We start from the raw sequence: 14278 nt of genomic DNA, 5'->3' as shown, positions 1-14278 counted from the left end.
GGTGAAAGAAAAAAAAGAAAAAGAAAAAGATTTCCATTCAGTTGATTCTTATAAATTTAAATGAACTGAAAAAAATGGTTTACTCCCCAAAGGAAAACATGGAGTTACACATATGATATGTGTCTGCACTCATGAAACGGGAGCAGATAAAGACACAGTATGCTCAATTAGAGTGATTTATTTATTGCTGTCTATGAGGAATGAAAGGAGACATTGATTAAAGTCCTCTTTCTGATCAAGAACAATAAGAATTGTAGTGCTAAGTGTATAGGTAGTACTCTGATAAAACATGTTGGGATTAAAACACAAAAACAGTTTTCACCAATTTCATAGAAAGTGAATGAACCATCAAGAGCTTAGAAATGTGAGAAATGTAGAAGAATCTGGAGGATCCGCTTTTCCATCATATGAATATTTTATTATTAGGGTTAGGGTCACCACACTGAGGGGTGGCTACTCTGAAGACAAGCTTCTATTAGCAGCAGTTAATTTGGTGAGATGTTCTCAAGTCTTGGTGAAGACTGTTGCTTCTATTAGCAGCTGACTAACTAGGTGAGAAGCTACTTCTGTCTTGTTTGTGTGTGTGTGTGTGTGTGTGTGTGTGTGTGTGTGTGTGTGTGTGTGTGTGTGTGTGTGTGTGTGTGTGTTCTTGTACTTGCTACATGGTGAGTACCATTTTCTGCATTTAACTATCAAAGTGAGGACATTTTGGCCAGTCCTCACTTTGAAACAGCCATGTTGGAGGGTGAAGACTTGTTTTTAGAGAACAGGTATGAATTGAGGTTTGGTTAGAGTTAGGGTAAGGATTAAGTTTAGGCAATCAGTTGTGATGGTTAAGGTTAGGGTAAGGCTCTAGGAAATGCATTATGCCTATGGATGTCCTCACTAAGATAGAAGTACAAACGTACGTGTGTGTGTGTGTGTGTGTGTGTGTGTGTGTGTGTGTGTGTTTCATAGCCACTGAGGGGTGGTGATTTGTCTCTTGTGTTTTGTTGGAAATGTGTGTGTTTTGAGGCACCAGTTCTATTTAGTTAATTATGCGCATTTGAGACATTTGTATGAGTTTCTGATGTTTGGTGTGGGCATTGCTACTGTGCTTAACCCTTGGATGCATGGCCAACCAATACCTACACTCTTCCATGGGTGGGGTCAAAACTGACCCCAATTGAAATCAATGCATTTTTGCAATAAACTTGAGACATTTCTTTCATGTTGGTTAGACATTATATATTTTGTTCAACAAAAGAGTATTTTCAGTTTTGATATGTTCTTTCTTCACTTTTAATTCAAATTTTATCACATAACAATCACTGAAACGGTATCAAAACATGTTTAATCTTCCTCCGTATTTTAAAACAGACAGAGGGACACATAAAGGAGGTTGATTTCCAGGCAGCCTGACATCTCCAGGTGGACAATAGTCTGAGTCCTCTACATCTGAGATGTCAGATCCTGAGTCAATGCCTCCAATAGGCTCTTCATCCCATCCATCCATGATCATTTTTAGGGCAACGTCCACAGGGATCCGAGCTGGCCTCCTAGCAGCCATGTTGCCTTAGGTTGAAAAGAAAAGGAAAAAACATGAGAAAATACACTGTTTGAATGCACAAAACTATAAATCATTTGTGGCTTTGTAAGTAAATCTACGGGCATGCGCGCGCACACACACTCACACTCACACACACACACACACACACACACACACACACACACACACACACACACACACACACACACACACACACACCTCCACTCACATTCACACTGTTGTTACACTGTTATTACACAGTATGTTAGCTCACAGGATTGTTAGGTAAAAGTATTGTTAGCTAACACAAACACACACACACTAACCCATTAGGTAGCCTATTATATGATCATCGATTATTCAATGGTGTATGTGTGTGTGTGTGTGTGTGTGTGAGAGAGAGAGAGAGAGTGTGTGTGTTTGTGTTAGCTAACAATACTTTAGCTATCAATCCTGTTAGCTAAGATACTGTGTAATAACAGTGCAACAACAGTGTATGAGTGTATGTGTATGCGTGCGTGCATGTGTGTGTGTGTGTGATTGTGTTAGCTAACAATACTGTTTGCTAGTAATAATGTTAGCTAACAGTATTGCTAGCTAACCACAAACTAGGCAAATTTCACAGATATTCACATAAAATTCACATATTCTGTCAATGAAAAATAGGTTCATAAATGGAGATAATACTTACATGTATAATGCTGTGCAAAAATGACCTCCTCAGTGGTAGGACTGCTGACATCAGTTGTATGAGGGACAGTAAATGTTTATTTACACTCACAGTTGCCAAGAACCAATGTTAAGTGAAATATCCCATTGGAAATACTTGGGGTCATTTTTGACCCCGCCCATGGAAGAGTGGGGTACTGATACAAAAACTGATTTTTTTTTAAATGAATGAAAAAAATGAATAAAAATGCAAATGGCATCATGTCACGAACATGTTTTATGAGGAATACCTGGAATATGAAAATATAAAAACTTTTAATCTTAAAGATATTAAGGAATAACAACCTCTGGGGTCAATTTTGACCCCACCTATGCATCCTAGGGTTAAGTTTGGATGACGAGTTTAGTTGTTTTGCATTTCCATCCATCCTCCATACACCGCTTTATCCTTGTTCAGTTTTAGTTTGTTCTTTAATTTAGCAATATCCACCAGCCCCGATTTCCTCTGTTTGACCACTTTTGTGTTACCTCTGTTTATTGAGCAACAAACCATTATACCGAACTAATTACATCTGGTTAGTTTTGTCACACCCAGCTGACCCTACTGGTTGGGTCTTAACACCACAAAAACTTGCATTTGCATTTGAATTTTGCATTTGACTGACATTGGTTTGGTGGTTAGCACTGTTGCCTTGCAGCTGAAAGATCCCTGGTTCGCTTCCCGGCCTGGGTCCGGGATTTTTCTGCATGGAGTTTGCATATTCTCCCTGTGCATACGTGGGTTTTCTCCAGGTACTCTGGATTTCTCCCACAGTCCAACAAGCTCCATCCGTCTATCCAATAATCTATGCAACGCTTAATCTACATTAGGGTTGCATGGGGGACTGGAGTCTATCCCAGTTGAATTAGGGTGAAGGCAGGGGACACCCTGGACAGGTCACTAGTCTGTTGCAGGGCTACATATAGAGACAATCATACTCACATTCACACCAACGGCCAATGTCCACTGCCTTCACCCCAAGTCAGCTGGGATAGGCTCCAGCCCCTCCGAGCCTCTAATGAGGATTACACAATGAATGGATAATGGATAAATGAAATGTTGACAAGCAGAATGCTGTTTTAAGATGATCTGCCATGATGGTTGTTAAGCTGCAATATTCAAAATAAGTTTACTGGTGTCCATTAGTTAGAGATTGGTTTTGACTAAATGTTCCTTCAACAGTAAATAAGGTAGACTTGGCAGTTTTCATTAGATAGATGTGGATGTTCACAGGTGTCCATTCTTTCCACTGCAAGAAAAAATTAATTAATCTCGGAAGGCTGATATAGCATTTTTCTCCTTAATAAAGTATCAACAAGTAGCAATAGTATGACAAGTGAGAATTCTGTCAGACCAGAACATATGAGGTGTAACTACCACAGAAGATGGCGAGTGAAGAGGTGTTATCGGTTTCATTCATTCATTCTGAAAAGCCAGAATACACAACTAATCAAGAAAGAAACAGATGATCGGGTACTTCGAGGAGCATAAGTCATGTTGTGGATGAGCAGAAAATCCTTTGGTAAAGAACAGCCTGTGAATCAGGATCTGCAGGATGTAAGCAAACATACTTCCTTGTCAACTACCAAGAGGATCTTCAGGATGAGAACCTCGGAGGATGCAAAACCCTGGTGAGACTCAAAACTCAGAAAACTGACTACATTTTACAAAGGTCCAAACAAAGTTCCCCAAGCTGATTAAAGAAAAATCCCCCTTTATCAAAATGATGGAAATGAGAATGTGTAAAAGAAAAAAAAATGTGACCAAAAGCACCACATCACCTGCCAAATACTCTGCTGCTTCTGCTATGGCTTTGGACATACATAACTGCTAGCGTAACTTGCACAGTGGTAGTTATTGATGATTTTCCTGCTGTCATACCTAACAGGATGAATGAGGATATGCACAGCTGCATTCTGTAAAGCTGACTCTCAGCCAAACGCATCTGAACCCAATAGAACTCAGTGGATTTCATCATTTAGCAGGACGACAATCTTAAACATACTGCCAAATGCAAAGAGCATTTCAGGATGAAGAGGTGAAAAATCGTTCATTTAAATCGCCTGATTTCGACCTGAATAAGCTGCACTCCACTTGCTGAAGACCAGACAAAAGGCAGAAGGTGGCTGCAGTGAAGACCTGGAAGATCATCATCAGAGAAGATAGAATTCATCTCTCATTGGGTTGCAGATTTGGGCACTGATTGACTGAATGCAAAGGCACCATTAAAATGTTCACTGTGCTAAAATCAACATATATACTCTACCGTTCAAAAGTTTGGGATCGCCCAGACAATTTTTAGTTTTCCATGGAAACTGACACTTTTATTCATGTGCAAACATAATTGCACAAGGGTTTTCTAATCATCAATTAGCCTTTCAGCACAATTAGCTTACACAATGTACTGTTAGAACACAGGAGTGATGGTTGCTGGAAATGTACCCCTATGTAGATATTCCATTAAAAATCAGCCATTTCCAGCTAGAATAATAATATATCACATTAACAATGTTTAGACTGTATTACTGATTAGTTTAATGTTATCTTCATTGAAAAAATGCTTTTCTTTCAAAGTAGTCTATAACTGACTGACATTAAAGCAGAGATTTGGAGATAGCACACAACCATGTCTTGGGTTAATGAATGGCATTCACACACTATATGGCCGGACGCTGTTTATATGTGTATGTTGTGTGTCGTGCATGCATGTTTCCAACACTGACATGTTTACACAAGGACCACACATAAGTAAAGGGCTTTTGCCAAACCTGTGAAATATCCAGCTACAAGTGTGTCAACATGCATGCACACATCCACGCAGTTCGGAAAGCCACAGAAATGTACCTGGCACCGTTCTATATTTTGCATTAAGTGCCTCTCCCACCCATATAGTTTATGTTTGTCAATATAAACTATTTCAGCAAATATTCCCTGATGCTGGTTTCGCTGTGATTGCTCTTAGATTTATGGCCTGCAGGTATGTGGTGTGGCTGTAACTGATGCTGCTGGAAGGCCTCCACCATCTTCAAATAAAATAAATCCTGCAGCATAAACACTTTTTCATATTTTAAACATTTTAACAAGGATTAGATTTTTTCCTTTAACGAAGTTGGGGTTTTATTGTTGATTCTGAAAACAAATGGCAGAAAAGCGACAGTTTTGCACTTGGAGGTTAAGAAATGTCACACCTTCGCTCTGGTGGATGAATTTATTGAGAAGCTCTTTAAACGTGAAATAACTGTGGAAGTGGCTAAGTGGTATTTCTGCTGCAATGCATTAACTTTTAAAATAGCAGTTTTAAATCATGAAAGCAAATGTTACAACTGCGAACAGACTATTTTTGTACATTAAGACTACATTTCTGTGGATGAAAAGGGAGACTAATACTCTAAATGCTGAACTATGTAGCCTTCACTGCAGTGGCCTTAATTTTCATGCTTACCAATGCTTTTGTTGTTGCTATTCTGAATTTACATTTTAGAACAATCTGAAACTCCTATAAGCATTTCTAAAAAAAAATCAGTTTGTCAGTAAGGTTGCATTTAGTTGTCTTTGTCAGGACACAGTGGATCAGTGCGAATCACTTTGTTTCAGTTTAATTCAACGCGCATAGAGACAACTAGCACACCATAAAGACACATAAAATCACATGCTCAACCTTTAATTTGGAGTTACTGTACATATTTGGAGCAGATCTGTAAAGTAGCAGCACCCTGATATAGAACAATATCAATGAAGACTATAAATATACATCAATATTTAATGGGACCTACCAACACTAAGCCTGTTTCAAGAAAGCAGGCCTCTTTGTCCGTCTGTCCATCTTTTAGCATTTACATTCTATTTTTAGAACTTTTGCAAAAATAGCTATTATCAGTAAAGTTTTTGATATGCTATTGTCCATTCAGTCATACTCTCTGAGCCACTGAAGATAGGCATATTTACATCTCAGAGCATGAGCTCCTTACCTACTCTCTGACCTCTGACAGTTTATTGGCTGTCTGGCTCTGACCTCTCCCTGTCATCACCCAGTGTCACCCCGACTTCAGAAATAAAAAAGACATGATGAAGGATGGCGAAAGGCGGGGGCAGGAGAGCCGGCGTGGCGTTATACTGATGTGTTGACACTGAGGGACTGTCAGTCGGACAGCTGCTGTTGTAAATACACCCACCTGTGTGACATCCACCGGTCAAGAGAAACTCATTTATCCTGATTCAGCATAAATGAAATCACCCAACATTGAATCAGTGGCTCGAAATTACTTTACATTTTGAAATGTATCCTTCACAGTTAGATAAGGTGGACACTATTCTTTGTTGATGGCCACAGCAGTTATACTGCCTCTGTGATCCAGACGATGCCGGGTGCATCCTGCTGTAGTCTTCATAGGGTTTGGAGTTAATTTAAAGGAGATTTATTTTGCGACAGGCGACTCTGGAGGTTAAAATTATCTCATTGATCGTGTTAAATCTCAAAAGGAGCAGTGAAACAACAGCTTTTTGCCGTCCAAATTGGCAAAATGGATAAACTATGGTCAAAAACTTTCTTAAATGAACAATATTAATTGCAATGGCAGTTTATCATAATCTTGAAATCATTTGTGACCCTGGAAGGTCAACAAAGCCAAATAACTAAGGTGCATGTTTTCTATCACTAGTACATACATCAGGGCTGCAGAGTAAAAGCTCCCTTTTTGAACCTCTTGTTGTTCTCCTTCCACTGTCTTTAATTCAGTCACTTATCTTATTCTAACCTTAAACTCAAAATGTGTCCTGTGAGTGGCATTTTTAACACTGTCTTATGAACTCTCTTTATGGACCATTTTCAAGCTGTATTGTTGATCGTGAAGTCAGCCAACTAGTCCAGAAAGAAACCATGCTCTTCACTTTAGACAAAAAACCACGACATGGACCTTTGGTACAATTCCACAACACGTGCACTTACAAGATGCAGATAATGACTGGAAAAGGATTCTGTTCAGACTGGATGTCCTCCAGCATGAAGCTCTTCCTCCCTGCAGAGAATTCCATCCACTAATCATCTATTAGAGAACTGAAAGAACTTGGACCAAAATACAACCTCAGAAATCATATTCTTGGCTTTTTTTCTGTGTCCAGCTCTTCGACCGCTTGATCCATCAAACGTTTTAGAAAAGCTAAAATTAAAACACAAATGAAGCTCAAAAGAAAAAGACCAATTAGTTGAGACTGTCAGACCTCACAGATATTTGGCTCATTTCAGGAGGGAGTGTGGTTCAAAAATGTAATAAATGGTCGAGTAGAATGTGGTGTTACTAGGAAACGGCTGCTTAGCTAATGGTTTCTTCACTAATTCTGAAACCAAACTGACGCACTGACATACAAATGTTTTAGAACAGATGCACATGCTCCGGCCTTACTGAGAATCACCTTCTGATTAAAACATTTTACTGAGTTAGGGATGAATGACTCCGATAATGTGCTATGTTTAACCTGTGCAATTCCGTTTACTTTGTCATATTATGTTGCATTGTGGACATGCACACAGACAGCTGGGAACTGCACTGATGCGTTCCATAAATGCGGATGGCAACAAGTATCCCCTGCAGGCATATTGCTGCCCTTGCATACTTGCAGATACAGAGAGTACAGCACTGACCAAGCAAAAAGCAGATAAACCCTAAATGTCAAAGTATGTGACACATGGTGAAAATTGTTCACCTGATCCAAATGTTATCAGCCCAGTAAATGGTTGTTAGTGGTCATCACTCCCAAATTATGTTTCAGATTGAGCAAAACTCCAACTATTAGTACGTGAGACAGTGCATTATCATCCACTCATCCATTACCATCCAAGCATGGCACTTGGGCACCTAAACACAACTAAACAGGGATTGCAAATGAAAATGTGAAAACAAAGTCAAAAGCCATGTCCTGTCCTTGGATCTTTCTGCATGGAGTTTGCATGTTCTCCCTGCAATCATGGGTTTTCTCTGGTTAGTCCTGCTTCCTCCCACAGTTGAAGAACATGTTGCGGTTGATTGGTAATTCTAAGTTGTCCGTAGGTGGGAATGTGAGTGTGCTTGGTTGTCCTTGACCTGTCCAGGGTGTCCCCTGCCTTTACCCTAAGTCCGCTGGGATAGGCTCCAGTAAATGGTAAATTTATTGGTAATACAGCAGCAAGATCCACCCCCAGCTATACCTGCTTTACCCTGCAGCTGACATTGGGCGAGAGGTGGGACAGATCTTAGACATGCTAACAATATAAACTAACTCAGTGACGAGTGCAGGAAGCCAATGCTACAAAACCCATGCAGACACAGGGAGAACATGTCTGCTCCACACAAAACAGCCAAAGCCGACCAGAATGCTTGAACCCACAACCCCCTTACTGTGAAATGCAAAACCACTGCAACACCATGCTGCCCCATCCATCCATCCATCCATCCATTCTCTATACACCGCTTTATCCTCACTAGGGTCGCGGGGGGTGCTGGAGACTATCCCAGCTGACTCGGGCGAGGGCAGGGGACACCCTGGACAGGTCGCCAGCCTGTCGCAGATGCTGCCCCATCAGCAAGACATTAAGCCACCATGTTGTCTTGTTGGATGGTTGCAGTTTTAGTAAAAACATTATAGAGCATTTAAGAATGTACTTATGTTTCCTTTATGCATATTGTACACGTGGTATAAAATCCAGAGCTTGTGAATGGGTATATGCATGTTTGAGTGTTATGGATGCCCTCATTGACTACAATGAATGCATCCATAACACTAAATGAAGTAAATGACATGTCTGTGAGCCTGTATTGCTATGTGCGTGTGGACTCAGCTGGACTCAGACGACATGGCCTTTCACTGCCCTGTTTCCTGCTGTAACTATAGCTCGACATGAACCCAACCACCCCCCTCCGTTTACCATAAAGCAACACAGCGAGCACAATTAAAGATAATTTAAGACTTAAGCAATTAAGGTCACATCTCCTCTGGAAACACACGCCCATGGAGGTCCTGGTATCTGTCTTGCACAGGATGAATTTGGACAGGTTTGGTAGTGTGTGATTGGTGTGTGTGTTTGTGTGAGTGTGGGTGTGTGTGTCGTATGCCTTTGTAATTGCAGCCGAGGCACAGGGGTCAAGCAGGGTCTATGTGGGGCTGTTTTTGGATGAATTGCCCAGGAGGAGATTAGGACAAAATGACACACTCTGTGCCAACCTGCACTCCAATTACAACTGGGTAAACACAAGCACACACGGGTATGTATGCACTGAAATATTGAGAAAAAAACGTCAGATTATGCAGTTTGCATGCACACGCGGAAAGAATAATCCCATCTTCGTGCAGACCTCCAACACTACGGATTAATGACTACAGGCCACCGAGGAGCTCCGTCTTAAAGACCTGAATGTGGAGTGAGAGTGGAGTTGGCTCCACTTGCCGATGTTATATCAACAGTATTTTATTGAGTGGAAATCAAGTGGGATTTTCTGAAGGAGGAGAAGTGTTAAAAACAGCTTTGGTCCAAAGCTTGCACACAGCCTGCACTCTGTGGTGTTAAATTTTGTTCTATACGCTATTATAGGTTTATAACTCCCAGCGAGCTCTGTCTGCTAACCTTAGAACCATCACCATAAACCTACAAACACACACAGAGTATATTCCCCCGAACCGCACACTGCTGACTCATCATCTCCAGCAGCCAGGGAGGACAGAGTCATCCCAGCTCTGCTCTTTCCCCTATCGCTCTTCTCTGAGCCCTTCTCCCTGTGTGGTCTCCTCAGCCACTGCCACCGAAGGCAATGTGGCTGAGGAGGGATGTGATTTTATGTGTGTGTTGGAGGAGTGACAGGGAGACAGTGTTGCTCAGCTGAGATTGAGATAAAAATGAATGAGGTCAAATACTGCTGCAGTCACAACTCTATTTAGTGCCGATAGGAATTTTCTTGAAGATATTTTTAAATTCTTGTAAATAAAAGATGTGTGCGATTTAATAAATAGTGCCATTTAAACAAAACTGGACAACTTGTTTGGAATGGTTACTGTGTCAGATACACACGTGGACAAAATTGTTGGTACCCCTCAGTTAAAGAAGGAAAAACCCACAATTCTCACTGAAATCACTTGAAACTCACAAAAGTAACAATAAATAAAAATTTATTGAAAATTAAATAATCAAAATCAGCCATCACTTTTGAATTGTTGATTAACATAATTATTTAAAAAAACAAACTAATGAAATAGGGCTGGACAAAAATGATGGTACCCATAACTTAATATTTTGTTGCACAACCTTTTGAGGCAATCACTGCAATTAAACGATTTCTGTATTTGTCAATGAGCGTTCTGCAGCTGTCAACAGGTATTTTGGCCCACTCCTCATGAGCAAACAGCTCCAGTTGTCTCAGGTTTGATGGGTGTCTTCTCCAAATGGCATGTTTCAGCTCCTTCCACATATGTTCAATGGGATTCAGATCTGGGCTCATAGAAGGCCACTTTAGAATAGTCCAACGCTTTTCTCTCAGCCATTCTTGGGTGTTTTTGGCTGTGTGTTTTGGATGGTTGTCCTGTTGGAAGACCCATGACCTGCGACTGAGACCAAGCTTTCTGACACTAGGCAGCACATTTCTCTCCAGAATGCCTTGATAGTCTTCAGATTTCATCGTACCTTGCACACTTTCAAGACACCCTGTGCCAGATGCAGCAAAGCAGCCCCAAAACATTACTGAGCCTCCTCCATGTTTCACCGTAGGGACAGTGTTCTTTTCTTCGTATGCTTGGTTTTTGAGTCTATGAACATAGAGTTGATGTGCCTTACCAAAAAGCTCCAGTTTGGTCTCATCTGTCCAAAGGACATTCTCCCAGAAGCTTTGTGGCTTGTCAACTTGCATTTTTGCAAATTCCAGTCTCTCTTTTTTATGAGTTTTTTTCAGCAGTGGTGTCCTCCTTGGTCATCTCCCATGAAGTCCACTTTGGCTCAAACAACGACGAATGGTGCGATCTGACACTGATGTACCTTGGCCTTGGAGTTCACCTTTAATTTCTTTGGAGGTTGCTCTGGGCTCTTTGGATACAATTCCAACGATCCGTCTCTTCAATTTGTCATCAATTTTCCTCTTGCGGCCACGTCCAGGGAGGTTGGCTACTGTCCCGTGGGTCTTGAACTTCTGAATAATATGAGCCACTGTTGTCACAGGAACTTCAAGCTGTTTAGAGATGGTCTTATAGCCTTTACCTTTAAGATGTTTGTCTATAATTTTTTTTCGGATGTCCTGGGACAATTCTCTCCTTCGCTTTCTGTTGTCCATGTTCAGTGTGGTACACACCTTTTCACCAAACAGCAGAGTGACTACTTGTCTCCCTTTAAATAGGCAGACTGACTGATTATGAGTTTGGAAACACCTGTGATGTCAATTAAATGACACACCTGAGTTAATCATGTCACTCTGGTCAAATAGTTTTCAATCTTTTATAGAGGTACCATCATTTTTGTCCAGGCCTGTTTCATTAGTTTGTTTTTTTAAATAATTATGTTAATCAACAATTCAAAAGTAATGACTGTTTTTGATTATTTAATTTTCAATAAATTTTTATTTATTGCTACTTTTGTGAGTTTCAAGTGATTTCAGTGAGAATTGTGGGTTTTTCCTTCTTTAACTGAGGGGTACCAACAATTTTGTCCACGTGTGTAAATATATGGCTTGAAGCATGCAGGATTCTTGGGTTAGACGATGAAACCTTCACTGTCCTCTGTTCTGTCTTTATTGGTTCTACCTTTTTGTCTGGGATTATTACTCCCCCAAGGAACGAGGTGCAATAAAATAGCTTTTTACTGAAAATTTGTTCTAATGTCACAAAATGTAAATAAAACACAAATAAAGGTGCAGATAAATGTTTTGTATATTTAACTCATTGGAATGAATTTGTCAGTGGCAGCTTTTCCTTCGATAAATTGCTAATTTCTCCACCAAAGGAATTATGAGCAGCGGAATTCTGTGACTATCAGTGTTGGTTTGTCTGTCTGTCTGTCCGTCTGTTAGCAACATTATTCAAAAACAGACCAATGGATTTTGATGAAATTTTCATGGACAGTCAGAAATGACAGAAGTACCAATTGCTTCAGTTTTGGCAGTGATGTGGCTTATAGTCTGGATTGCAAGATAGAAGCACGGCGTCACTGTAACTATGATTACAAGGGAACACTACGTCAACTGCCTGCTGATGATCACTTGATTGCAAGCAACTACAAATCCACCGCTGTGGACTTAATTCTTGCCTGCTACATATTTAAGTCATGTACAGTACATAGCATGACCTAAATATCTGTACGGTATCTGTCATAATGTACACATGCATAACACACGCCTGTGCTCAGTGCAATGTCATTTTAAATCTACATCCATATTAAATGGCCACGTTCTATGCTGCCGTGATTTCTACTCATCTATAACTAATAAACAAATGCTGTATTTAAACAAAAACAAAAAAAAATTTCAAACTGTTACATTTCTGACAATGCCATTTAGTGGAATGAACAGCCTTGGCAGAGTAATGTGCTCTCTGAGTGCTTTTCTAGTTTTAATTTGTGTCATTTTTGGCTGAAGCTGCAGGAGCAATTGCTAGGTGCTGATCCATTCTTATTCCAGGTCAAGCAATACTACAGTTTTGTGGCCTCTTAGAAAGTGTCCTTTGGCTTCAGCGCCACTAAATATTTTTGGTGTTAATATTGGGTGCTGAAAGACATGTAAGTCATTTCCCTGTTTAAAAGAGCAACACAAGGAGGTTGGAAAGGTTGGGGTGGCATAAAATGTGGGACTTTCATCCAGGAAGTTGAAAACATTTGCTACAAATTCATGGCTATTTCTCTTTATCAAACAATTCTATGCATTGAGAAATGACACGTGACAATGAAGTGTACCCATTGTGTCTAATTCTAATTGGGTTCTGAAAGCTGAGGGTAAGACTGGGTTCCAGGAGAAATTACCTGCAAGTTTATGAAGAGAGAAACACGTCAAAATAAAAGTCTGACCCAGATTTGATTGGCTGGCCATCTCCTCATCACACAGAAACAGCAGTCTGTCGCTCAGCACCAAATCCACCTGAGTATCAGAACAAATCTGAGATGTAGGTGGATATCCAAAGGTCTGGAACCAGACTAGAGTTAATGCACTAACTTGTATCTACCCTGCTTTAGCACTGTGCACTTTGGCAGTCACTGACTGACCTAAATGCATTAGCACAGCAGCCTGCTTTATACTAAAATGTGTATTTTTAAACCAAATTAGATCAGTCTCTCCAAAAACCTCTAGTGTGACTGTCAGACTTTTCCACATGTACTTGGTAAAGGTTCTGTACTTGCACATGCTTTTCTACCGTAGTGGTACCTAAAGCACTGTATAATGTTTTTCGGTCACACACACCTAAGGTTTGGAGCCACTAAATGAGGTGCTCACCCTACATGATATAATAGACTGCCTATCACATTTTGCATGATGGTTACGGTTAGGGTAAATGCAACCCCTCCTTAAAATAGAAATGCTCTGTTTTCTTGATTAACAAATTCCAACCTATAAACTCTCTAAGACTATCTTCTGTCTCATTTACATGAGTTTGAGTGAGACAATAACAGATACACATTAAGAAAAAAGGCTCCCTCCTATTAGAAAGTATGATTTAACCCCTGTTGACAACAAAGTAATATAATGCTCTTGATGCTAAGTGAACTACTGGGAAAAACATAAAAGAAACACAAGAGGGAATGTTACTTCGAAGGGGTCTTAAGTAGCAATGACAAATGTTGTTTCCTGCCTAACATAAAAATTCTGCTGTTTTATCAACATTAAACCTCACAATGGAACATTGGTGATATGATGACATGCAAAGAGACTTGAGTGACGTAACCTCCAGTATATTTGAAATGTTGAGTAAAGGATATCAAGCCGTGTTTTATTTCCAAAATGGCTATGCAGTGTTTTGGAATGAAATATTTCAGTCTGCAAAGGGAGCAGCAGTTCCTGAACATAGGGCGAAGAATTTGAAACACAATACGGCATAATAACAACCGG

Source organism: Acanthochromis polyacanthus, chromosome 19 (genome assembly GCF_021347895.1).
Source record: "Acanthochromis polyacanthus isolate Apoly-LR-REF ecotype Palm Island chromosome 19, KAUST_Apoly_ChrSc, whole genome shotgun sequence".
Lineage (NCBI taxonomy): Eukaryota > Metazoa > Chordata > Actinopteri > Pomacentridae > Acanthochromis > Acanthochromis polyacanthus.
The sequence above is the reverse complement of the archived record's forward strand: the minus strand, read 5'-3'. Positions refer to the sequence as shown.